At 53.7% G+C, this 12120-nt stretch overlaps 1 protein-coding gene across 2 annotated transcripts in view; it reads left to right on the top strand.

Annotated features, from left to right (window-relative positions):
* LOC118935926 (P2Y purinoceptor 8) overlaps nucleotides 1–12120 on the top strand; it is a 39720-nt gene that overhangs the window by 15927 nt on the left and 11673 nt on the right. Inside the window, exon 1 of one of the 2 annotated variants that reach the window (XM_036932574.2) lies at nucleotides 2364–2537. The exons of the other annotated variant lie outside the window; for it this stretch is intronic. The gene's annotated coding sequence lies outside the window, so the exon portion shown is untranslated. Of the gene's footprint in view, nucleotides 1–2363; nucleotides 2538–12120 lie in introns of those variants that run through there. 2 annotated transcript variants of the gene reach the window in all.

The following is a 12120-nucleotide window of genomic DNA, read 5'->3' on the forward strand; positions in this document are numbered from 1 at the left end:
CCCACCCCCCCACCCCAGGCCCCAGCAAGACGGAAGCAGCCACCATGTGTGCACCCACAACGCTTCGGTGCCCAAATCCTGCACCGTCTGTGTGAGCTCCTACCTACCCCAGGCACAAAACCATAAGCCCTACTTGTGGCCCTACAGACTTTAGGGGACAGAACCAGGCCCATGGGACATAGCACCCGACAGGGGCACCAGCACCCTTGCTGGGCCCAAGTTCCCTAAGTCGTGTCAGCTTGCCACACCCTGTGTGCCTCCCTGCCTCACCCGTGAGCCCAAGACCCCACCCTGTGCCGGCCACCCCATGCCGGCCCCGCCAGACCCCTCCTCTTCGTGCACTCCCTCACCAGGGCCTCTGAGAAGCCTGCAGGGACCCAGGAGGTGTGGGGTGGGGGGACCTCCCTGCTCCTGGCACCCTCCCCAGGCTAGACAACCCCCCACCATCCTCTTATAGCCCTTATTTCCCTCCCCTCCTCACCCACCCTGCCCACACATTCCCTGGGTGGTCATCTCTGCCGGGGGTCCTGCATAGCCATGGAAGTCTAGGAGCCACGCCCTGCCCCTGGGAGGCCCCCCTCTCCACAAGATGTCCAGGTACTAGTGCACAGAACCGGGGCAGATGTTTTGTTCCTTGGCAAAGGGGAAATGACGTGGAGAGGGTCAAGGCTGCTCATGGGCAGGCCTTGGGACAGGCAGACAAGGCTGGGTTATGCAGGGGACCCAGTGCCATGCAAACACCCCTTGCATGAGGAAGAGGAAGGTGGGATGGAGAGAATCAGGAGGAACACTGTGGGGCTGGCTTCGCAGGTGGGCGGAGGGTGGAAGGAACCCAGCTCGGCCCTGGATGGAGCCCAGGGGGGTCCCGTGGGGCTCAGCACCTCACAGCTGCTGGGCAACCAGGGCAGCGTCCCGCTGGTTTGGCACAGGTCTCGCAGGCACCCGGCTGGACGTGCCCGTGGGCGATGGGAACAGCATACGTTTCAAGTAGGAAAGGACCGTGGGTGGCTGTGCTTTTAAAACTGGGACTTGCATCTCTGAGGACTTCTCTCCGCAAACGCGGATGTTAGAATTCCACGAGGGAAGTTGTGCTGAATTTCACAGCCTTCTCGTGAAGGCCATCCACGTACCGCGTTGCTCATCCTGGGCTCGACCTCAGAGCCTCAGGCAGCTGCCTGCTGACCACACTCGGGTGAGGTGGGTCCTGCCGCGGGGCCCTCCCCTTCTAGGGGTGCAGCCGGCCGGGGACAACGGCCCCAGGAGGCGGGTTTCGGAACCGAGCAGGGCCTGCGTAGGAGATGGAACAATTCTCAGAGGGCAAATAATCATGCCCGGGGGCTGCTTCAGGGGCTCCCCAAATCCAACGTGGAGAATCGTCTCTTATTAGCATTTTGCACGCTGTATATGCTCACATCTCACCTTAAAACCAAGGCAGGGAGGCAAAAAGGAAGGCAAACCACTTGCTTGTGGACCCAGCTGTCTTGCAAGGAAGGTTACTCTAAAAATGTTGCTCTGTCCTCCGCCTGACCCGTGGTAAGGTGCATCTTAGTGTGCAGGCCCCAGAATAAAGCACCCTGGACGGGAAGCTTGAACAACAGACATTTACGTCCCCCGTCTGGAGGCTGGACCCTGAGGTCCAGGTGTGGGCAGGGCTGGCCCTCCTGAACCTCCCCCCTGGGCGTGTGGACCCCGTCCTCTCCCTGTGTCCTCAGGGGGTCGTCCCATTGTGCATGTCTCTGTCCTCATCTCCTCTTATAAGGACGCCAGCCCTAAAGGATCTCTCTATGACCTCATTTACCTCAATCCCCCCATTATAGACCTGTCTCCAAACACAGCCCCATTCTGAGGTCCTGGGGTGGATGGACCTCATGTGGATTTGGGGGGACATAATCCAGCCCATAACAGAAGGAAACCTCAGAGAATCTGTCACCATCCAGCTGTTTCTGTGAGCATAAGGAATGCTCCTATCACCCTCTAAATGAGGAAGCTTTTAAAGAGTTAATATTAACATAGCTGGTTTTTAATGTATCTTGAAAACTTAACTAATGCTTCGTATATTCAAAGGAAGCTATGCTTCAACTGGCTGTCTTTTCTTGTCATCGGCTAAACCCTCATGAACTGGTGTCCTGCTTTTATGGAGATGAAACATTTTTATAACATGTTTTTTAAAAATGCATGTAAGAAAATATGTGAAATCCCCTCCAGGGACCTGCCTGGGGCCCCCCTTCAAAAGAGGAACCTGTTCCATCCATTGTGGCCCAGCTGGGACTCCGCCTCCCTAACCTTTGTGCATTTAATTAAATCGGCACATGACAGGTTACCGTTATAAGCCGCCCACTGGGTCCCTGGAGGGTTGGGGACTGTGTCAGACACGGGTCCGGTGCGGGGACAGACTGTGGGGTCCCCCGGAGAGTGGGCACCGCCCCACAGCTCGGAAGCTTCTTCCAGAGGAGGCAGCCCCCTCAGCACCAGGGGGAGGGTCCCCACCGCCCGGCTCAGACCAGCTCCACGGGTCCAGCTCACCTAGGACCGCCACTGTAAGTCCCGGGACCCAGAGCTGGGCAGGAAGCCCAGAGGCCCCCAGAGATCCCGAGGGTGGCAGGGCAGACCCAGGCGATGGGCACAAGTCTGCACCTTGCAAATGCCGTTCCACAGCTGGGAAAGGGGTCAGCTCACCTTTCCCGGTGGTGATGTTTTAATGGGCGTGCCAAGATCCCACACAGTATGGGATATGCACGGGGGTGCTGAGGCTGCACAGAAATGAGGGCACTCGGGTGGCAGACCTGGCCGTGGCTGAGCTCTTCAGCCCAACTCATGTCAAGACACTCGGTAGGGGACATGGCAAATCATCCTGTGCTGCAAGCCTGCCTGCCTCAGTTTACCAACTGAGAACACCCTCAATACCCGCCTTCCGCTTCTCCGGTTCTTGTTGGTCGGGGTGGGACGATGTTGTTTTCGTTTCATGAATAATCATTGTTAACTGGACAAAGTGCTGACTCTGCGCCAGTCACCCTCATGAGGGTTTTGTCGTGCGGGACTTTCTGCACCCCGAGGTAGGTGCTGCGTCTCTCGTTCCTGTTTACTGAGAGGGAAACTGAGGCCTGAGCTCAGGAAGTTGCCCACGATCCACACGCAGAGGCGGGCAGAGGTGGGTGGGTGCAGGATGGCCCATGCATGTGGCTGCCGTCGAGGGGCCGCATGCTGGTCAAGGCAGGACGTGGGGGCTCAGAGGGGGCACTTGGGCTCCTAGCAGGTGAATCCTAAGTCCTTGGGTGACAAGTCATAGGAAGGAATTGTGCAGGCTTAGGTCAACGTGGAAATTGTCAAATTAGATAATGAGAAATTCTAGAGATTCAGGCATGGCTGGATCCAGGCACTTGGATGGTTGTCAGAGCCTAGACTCTCTCTTGTTCTTTGTTTCAGGTCCACCTTCCTCTGCCTCCCTGAATTGTAGGCTTTAGTGTCTCTTGAGGATGGCTGCTCATTCTGTGTGGAGGGAAAGAGGGTCCCTGGGAGACTTGGTCCCCCTTTTGACAGATCAGAACTCAAAGGGAGAAAGAACACCCTCTCTCTCCCAGCACCTCTTGAGGGTTCTGATTGGCCCTTCCAGGGTCAGATGACCACCCTTTGGACCAATCCCTATGGACAGAGTGATGGCACTCTGTGATTGGCCTGCTTGGGCCTTACTTTTGTGTGATTGGCAGTCCGGTGGACCACAAAGCTCAGAGAGCAGCCGGGGAACTGGGCTGCAGGCCACCTGGATCCCCTGTGCAGGGGAGGTGGATGCTAAGATCTCCGTGCAGGGGGATGTCAGGAGAGGTGCACACCAGGGTCCCCTGTGCAGGGCAACCTCAGGGGAGGTGGACAGCACGGTCCCCTGCACAGGGGGACATGAGGGGAGGTGCATGCCAGGGAATCCTTGCAGGGGGCAGCAGTTAGAGCAAGAGCACCTAGGCATGTCCTGTCCAGCTCTAAGCTCAGGACACCTGTCTGAGACCCATGCTGGGCCTGCAGGAGAGGGTCCTCACCTAGGCCCGAGCCAGCTCTGATCAGTGTACATGCCCACAGGTGCCTGGCAGGGTGTGGGGTGCGTGCTGCCTCGTGGGAACAGAGTAGGCAGGCACCCCCAGGACCATGGTGGATGGCTGAGGGGCTGTATGGGACGGGGAGCCAGCAGGAACACAGCTGGTCCCACAGGTGTGGCACAGCCCGTCTGGTGCCAGGTGGAGTACCATCCGAGCTGGGCACGGCCAACAGATTGTCTGTGTCCTAGACGCCACCAGGGAAAATCCAGCCAGACTTCATATTCACAGCCGCTTTGCAGGGGCGGGTCTCTGCTTCCCACCTGGGTTAGTAAGCATGGGGGCCATTCTGCTCTACCAGGTAGCGACCCAGGTGGGTGGGGGGGCTCCTGGGGTCTCGCTGTCCAGCCTGGATGTGGGGACCCTGGTGCCCCCTGTACCTCATATGTCTCTGCTTTTGATGTGTCTTCAGGCCTGCTGTTCACACCCTTCCAAGAGCAGGTGTGAACTCACCTGGCTGACGAGTGAGGTCAGTTTCCCAATCAGGGAAAGCCAGGCCTGACTTTATCAGTGGGTGGGTGCAGGTCAGGGTCCGGACCTGACCCCTTCCCCTTCTCAGGGGCACATACGGTGGCCCCAGAAATCCCCACTGGGACAGCCGGTGATGAACCCCATAGCTGGACTCGGCCTGGGGCACGGGCCTCAGCGAGGTAGGCGTGTTGGGCTCCTGTGTGATGGCAGAGGAGGTGTGGCATCTTCCATCCCTGGTCAAACAGCTCTGGGCCTGGGTCCCGACCTCTCAGTCACCCTGCAAGCTCCTGAAGCCCGCTGTGCCACGGTTTCCCCGTTTGCACAGTATGTCTTCGGTGGGAGGTGCTAGGAGACACCATCTGCATTCGTTAATGGTGCTGCGCCCGCAGGGGTGGATGGGGTCGAGAAAGCTGGCTGGCCTTCTGCGTCATCCCCAGGACGCAGGGCCTGGAAGGAGGCCGTCTGTGACCTTGGAAAAGGAGGAAGCCAGAACAATCACAGCCTCCCGGGAACCTTGAACCAGTAAACAGCGGCTTCCTGGATGAAAGGGTTATGCAACAGGCACCCGTTACCAGCCCTTCCTCTTGACCCGGGCCTGCAGGAGATTAGCTCGGCCGTGGAGACCACAGGGCAGAGGACGTGGGCGGAGGCTCCAGACACCCCTGCCGTGACCCCAAGCGTGAGGACTCTGGAACAAAGGGCTGAACGTGTGATGACTACGTGGGGTGAGCAGGCAGCGGAGGATGCCGCTGGTAAGGCCGGCTGGGACAAGGGCCTCCAAGACAAATGCTTGCACGCTTCTCCCTGCAGTCACCATTGTTTTTTCAAGACACAATTCGCAGAGCAAACGATTAACCCTTTAAAAGGAAACGACTCAAGGGTATTTAGCACATGCACCGTGTTGTGCAAACACCAGCTCCATCTGCTTGCAGATCATCCTCATCCCCATCAGCAGGCATGCCCCACCCCTCCCAGCCCCTGACAGCCACGCATCCACGTTCTGTCTGTGCATCTGCCTGTTCTGGGCGTTTCCTCTAAACAGGTCCCCACCCCGGGGTGTCCCTGCGTGTCCGCGTATCTCCCTGAGCACCGTGGGTTCAGGTCCATCCACACTCTGTGTGTGTCTGGGCCGCCCCCCCTTTTCAGGGCTGTGTAATACTCCCATGTGTGCACAGACCCCATTGTGTGCATCATCCATCCGTCTACGGACGCCAGGTCGTTTCCACCTTTTGGCCATTGTGAATAATGCTGCTGTGAACACACGTGTCCATGTGCATACATGTGTCTGTGTGGACAAACGTTTCAATTTCTCTTGGGGTCATACCTCATAGCAGGATTGCTGCGTCCTATCATGAGAGACAAGTCACCTTAAGTGATAAGTCGCCAGTTTCCATGACGTAATTTGCAAACAGCAAGAGTGAATCCTAGTCTTTGCTCAGGGAGCGCCTACCGGCTTCCCACTTTGTATGGCGTCACCACATCACATCTGGAATGGTGGGGCCTCACCCAGGGCCACCAAGAGCTGCTGTCAGCCCCAGTCCCCAGACTCCTATTGAAACAGTGACCATCACATTCAGTGGATTCAGGACTTTCTCCTGTGAAGCCCCCACAAAGTGATGTGTGTCGATGAATCCGTTCAGTCTCAGAACAGTCCTCTGGGAAAACTCCTTTCCTCAGTTGCATAGTGTCCCCCTAAAATTCACATCTGCCCACAACCTCCCACTGGGACCCTATTGGAAATAGGCTCTTTGCAGGTGTGATTGGGTTAAAAATCTCAAGATGTTGTTGCCCTGGATGACGGTGACCCTAAACCCAATGACAGATGTCCTCATAAGGGACAGAAGAGGAGAGACAGGGTCACAGAGGAGATGCCACGTGGAGATGGAGGCAGAGATGGGGAAGTCAAATAGAGAATAAGGTTAGATAGATAACCACAAATAGATAATAGATGGATGATAATGATGAATGATGGATAGATGATAGATAATAGATAGATAGATAGATAGATAGATAGATAGATAGATAGATAGATACAAAGACAGTAATGCTAGATAGGTGATAGATTAGAAAGATACATAGATAGTTATGCTACATGAGAAATAGATGCACAGATACATAGATACATAGATAGTAATGATAGATGATAGACAGATAGATAGATAGACAGACAGACAGACAGACAGATAGATAGATAGATAGATAGACACAGAATATAGATGATAGATAGATAGATAGATAGATAGATAGATAGATAGATAGATAGATAGATAGATACAAAGACAGTAATGCTAGATACGTGATAGATTAGAATGATACATAGATAGTAATGTTAGATGATAATAGATACACAAATATGTAGATACATAGTGATGAGAGACGATAGATAAATAGATAGATACATAGATGATAGATAGATAAATGTTTAAATAATAGGAAAAGATGGACAGATGGGTGGGCAGTCAGGACAGATAGGAAGCAAGGTTAAGCACATCTCCCTCAATTGTTACCCCCGATGGCCTCATGTCAACACACCGTTTATCGTCTTATTTTAAAAAGACCTCACCTGTGGATCAAACCTCCCTTCAGAAGGAAGCAGCCCCGCTGACACCCTGACTTCCGGTCTGCAGAACCCCGAGAGAGAAAGTTTCCATTGTTTTAAGCCCCTGACTCAGGGCGATGGGTTCCAGCAGCCACAGTTCCAAGGTGGCACCTGGATGTCCAGGAGGAGGACCCTGCTCCAGGTCACCCGGCCTTACCAGGGACCGAGCTGGGCCTCAAAGCGGGGTCTTGCTGATCACGTCTCCGACCCGGCCTGGGGTCCTCACCAGCAGGCCATCCTGCCTCCGTGGGCACCCTGTGGGGCTGGCACTCTGTTTCACATGGAAAATAAGTGTAAATGGGTCCGTTTAGGGGATTTTCCACTGCCCCCACCCCCAGGTCACCACCTCCAGTTTTTCCTCCATTCATCTGATGACACTGTTTTTTGGATTAAACACATTGAATTGTGTCTGTCCCTCAAAAAGATGTGTCAAAGTCCTGAGCCCTGGCACCTACGGTGGGATCTTATTTGGAAATAGGGTGTTTGCAGATATACATTAAGTGAAGGACCTGAGATGAGGTCGTCCTGGGTGAGGGTGGACAATAATCCAGTGACAGGTGCCCTTACAGAAGTCAGAGAGACACAGACACAGAGGAGAAGCCACGTGGAGACAGAGGCAGAGATGGCAGGGATGCACCACACGCCTAGGGCCACCTGGAGCCCCAGAAGCTGGAAGAGGCAGGAAGGAGCCCCCCTGGAGCCTGTGGCGGGAGCTCAGCCCTGCCCTGCCTGGACCTCAGAGCCCTACTGGACCTCAGACATCTGGTTTCTGGGGCCAGGGCAGGACGATTCCTGTTGCTTTCAGCCCCTCAGTTTGAGGGCGTTAGCTGTGGCAGGCCTAGCAGCCTGATGCACACATTGGCAACCTCCCATTCTCTTGGTGGGCACAGTTATGCACTGGCACTCAGCAATCTAATAGAAACCGGATCCTTCCTCAGCACCGATCGATGTATCTATTGCTCTCTGGTATCCACTCATGAATCCCTCATTTTTCCCCATGGCTTATAATTCATGATGTGTTTTCAGGGGGTTTGAAGCTCGGCTGCCCAAAGTTGCCTGTGGGAGCCCCTGCAAGCTGCCTCCAGCGTCCCTGTGACATGTCCACCCCCATCCTTACTTCCTGGCCTCGTATGAAACCCAAGGCCCTTGGGCAGCCCCCAGACGCAGCCCTGGAAGCAGCAATTTCTCTGACTCTGAGCCGTTTCCCCTAAGCCCTGCATTCCCCTTCCTGTGGGGGGCCAGGATTCCCTACAGAAGGGTGGCACCCCACTTACCCAGCTCATCTCCACTGAAGAGTTTCCAGTCTCTCCACTTGTGGGGATGACTCATCTATGCACCCGTCCAGTTGTTAGGGGGTCAGTGTTTGAGTTTGTATCTCAAAACGCGTGTTCGTCTCATTGGTAAACCAGACAACATGCATGACGGTCAACACCTCAACCACTAGCAAACGGCAGGATCTTTCTCACATTTCAGATGAAAAACGGAGTCACAGATACGAGACCCACAAGGCTCCTGTCATGTTGCTGTGGGTCATCTTGCACCGTCTATACGGGGTATGCTCCGCAGCAGAGACCCTTGTTTGAGGCTGTGTCCCATGGCTGAGGGGGGGGACCCTCCTTAATGTTGATGTGTGCTCGGCCCAGCCTGGAAAAAGCCCGTCTCTGACCTTTTCCACTTGAGCCTGGAGGCGGTGGGGGGTGGGGGGAGCGTTGCTCTCACATTTCACCTGTGGCACTTGGTGGTGTCCCAGAGGGCTGGCTGTCGTGCCTTCTTTGAAAACATCCTTTTCTGGGTTCCTGAGCTCTTCCTAATCTCACAGAGTCTAGGTTTCACCCAAGTCTGTCTTCATGGGCTCAATGGGGAACTTTCCACTTGAACAACAGACATGTTCAAACACCCTCTCAAAAGCACGGACATGTGCATAGGACCAACAGTGGGTCATACCTAAGGGTTCTGGCCACCGGGGGTCTCAGTCTCAAGGACGAGGAAAGAAGCCTGTCTTTGTTTGCTGGCAGGAGTTGCCTGGCTGAGATTCCGTGGCTCCTTCTCAAGGAGAAGGGACTGGGGTGGGTGGGCGGAAGGACGATACAGGGGCACAAAGATCCTCAATCATAATATAAATGGGTCACAGGGTTGGTAGCACAGCATGGAGAATATAGCCAATGACTCTTCAACGTCTCCCTATGTTGACACATAGTAACGGCACTCGTGGGGCTGAGGATTTAATCATGAGTGTTGAAACAATGTGTTGTATACTTGAAACTATTATACTGTTGTATCTCAATGATGCTTTAATTCTTTTTTTAAAAAAAGGGGTTCCCTGAAGCGGTTTTCTGCTTGGCAGCTTTACCGGACACGTTGTTTGGAATTGCATAAGTAAAATCATCGTGATTGTGGTTCAATGTGTCCGTGGCAGGTCCATCCATGCCCAGTAATGTGGAGAAGAAATCTGAGTGGCTGACTTTAGAGAACAGATACTGGTAAATGGAGCATGCATACCACCCTCAACCTTTCTCTCGTCAATCTGTTAAGCAAATTTCCCCAATTTGTTAAGAACCATTGGCACGCAGGTTCCGTCACGGTCAACGTGCTATAATCTCCCTCAATGGCTTGCTTGCAAATTCCTCTTTCCTGGCACGCCCTCAGTCCCTGGGTCCGCTCAGTTTTCTTTCCCAGAAGGGTGCTTCCCGTGAACTAATGCATCCACACAGCACAGCTTCCTGGTGCACAGAGACTACGGCTGCAGCTGTGCTTTGCTCGTGGCTGAGAGGATCGTGTGCGTGGGGTGCCGTGTGAAAATGGAACGCAGCCCCCAATCATGCAAGAAAAAAAAAGTTGGGGGCTTCTTGCTCTTTCCCAGAAGCAGGTATCTGGCTAGCTAGGAAGTGGTGGGGGTGGCAGGGGGGGGTGCCTCCGTCTGAGAAAAGGGTGCAGATGGCAAAGAACATTGAACACGGCTTCTGTCTTACAGGAGGCAGAGATCAAAATCTGTAGCATCTACCCGCGTGTGGACGGATGACGGCATGCAAATCACCCGTAACTGACAGGGCACCTTGATTGTGCAACAGAGAGGAAAGTAAAGCCGGCAGATAGACGGCCGTTTGTGCTATGGTGCTCAGGGGGTGGGATTTTCACCTGTGATCTGAGCAGAGAGACGCCTCCTCCATGCCCGCCTGCACCAGCGGCTCTATCCTCACTTTGAAGTGGGTAGAAGGGAGTGTTCGTTCACCCAGAGGCGGTGCGGCCGTAGTGGGACTCTCGGGTCTCCAGTGAGAGGGAATGCTCAGGAGAGGCGTGCAGGCATCGAAGCCATCCTGTCACACTTAAGATGATGGCAGCCTCCAACGTGACCGGGAGGCCACCGAGTGTGCAAGGGCCGTCTTGTAATGCCCAGGGTTGGATGCGAACCGCCGTTCCACATCCTCACCTGTGTTCAGTGTTGCTGGTGTTTTTAGATCTCAGGCATTCTGTTCCCAGTGCAGGGGGCATCTCACCGAGGTGCTGATTTGCAATTCCCTGAGGACTTGTGATGTGGAGCATGTTTTCATGTGCTTCTTGGCCACCTGTGTGTCTTCTTTGGTGAGGTGTCTGCTCAGGTCATTTGCTCATTTTTAAGTTAAGTCTTTTCTTTCTGTGTTGTTGAGTTTTAAGAGTTCTTTGTATATTTTGAATACTGAGTTATTTTTCTTTTTCTCCAGCTGTGTCTTTTTGCAAACATTATCTCCCCATCCGCACCTGCTCTTCTTATCGTCTCACCGGTGCTGTTCGCAGAGCAGCAGTTTTAAATTGTGATGAGGTAGCTTTATCCATTATTTCCTTCAGGGATCATGTGTTTGGTGTTCCCTCCAAACAGGCCTCATCGTAACCCAAGATCATCTGGGTTTCCTCCTAAGTCATCCTGGAGGGGCTTTATATGTTTGCATTGTACATGCATGTGTGTGAGCCACTGGCAGTTAATTCTCCGTGATGGGTGTAGGGTCTGTATCTAGATTCAGTCCTTTGCATGTGGATGTCCAGTGTTTTAGCACCATTGGTGAAGACACCGTCTTTGCTCCATGACATCGCCTTCGCTTTTTTGGCAAAGATCAATTGACTCTATGTAGGTAGGTCTATTTCCGGGCTCTCTCTCCATCGACCTCCTATATTGTTTAGCTTTGTGGTAAGTCTTGAGGGCCTGTAGCGTCAGCCCTCCAGTCTCCTTCAATATGGTGTGCATGTGTCTTGTCAATGGGTTTCAGCCCCGGGCAAGTTCACTATGGATTCAATGTGACCAAAGAAAATGACAGCAAAACGTTCTTGGGGTGTGAAAAGGTTATACCCAACTTTATTTCCAGGTGGCAGGTCAGTCACTAAAATCCCGTTCACTCAGAGCAAGTCTGCATGCAGCAAGCCGGTCTCTCCCCTTGCCTCTCAGCCCCTCTGTCCTCACAGCCATCCTCTGGGCCCCTCTGCCTGCACAGTCATCAAGCACAGCCGTCCTCTGGGCCTCCGTCCTTGGCGCTGCCACCATTCCAGCCTCTGCTCTGCTCTCCTGCAGCCTTGCAGCCCTGCCACCGTGTCGCCCCCAGAGAGATATAACAGATATGGATGGATGGATGGATGGATGGATGGATGATAGGTATCATAGATGGATGGATGAATGGAAAGACATATAGATAATAGTAGACAAATGATAGAGATGGATGGATGGATGGATGGAAGATGGATGGACCCGGGTCTGTGTGCAAATATACCCTTTTTTTTTAGGACACTAGTTCCATAGGTCCGTGTCCCATCCTATTCCATCTTAATTGAAATGGCACTTGCAAAGACACTATCTCTAACCGTGTCATTCTGAGGTACACAGAGTTAGGACTGCAGCTTACGAATTTGGGGGATCCCCACAGCGATATCAGGACATGACATGGTAGCACAGCTTCCAGTGCTGCCTGTGAGTTGCCCACAGTTGTCCAGATAACCCAACGCACC

Source organism: Manis pentadactyla, chromosome Y (genome assembly GCF_030020395.1).
Source record: "Manis pentadactyla isolate mManPen7 chromosome Y, mManPen7.hap1, whole genome shotgun sequence".
In the NCBI taxonomy this organism is placed as follows: Eukaryota; Metazoa; Chordata; class Mammalia; order Pholidota; family Manidae; genus Manis; species Manis pentadactyla.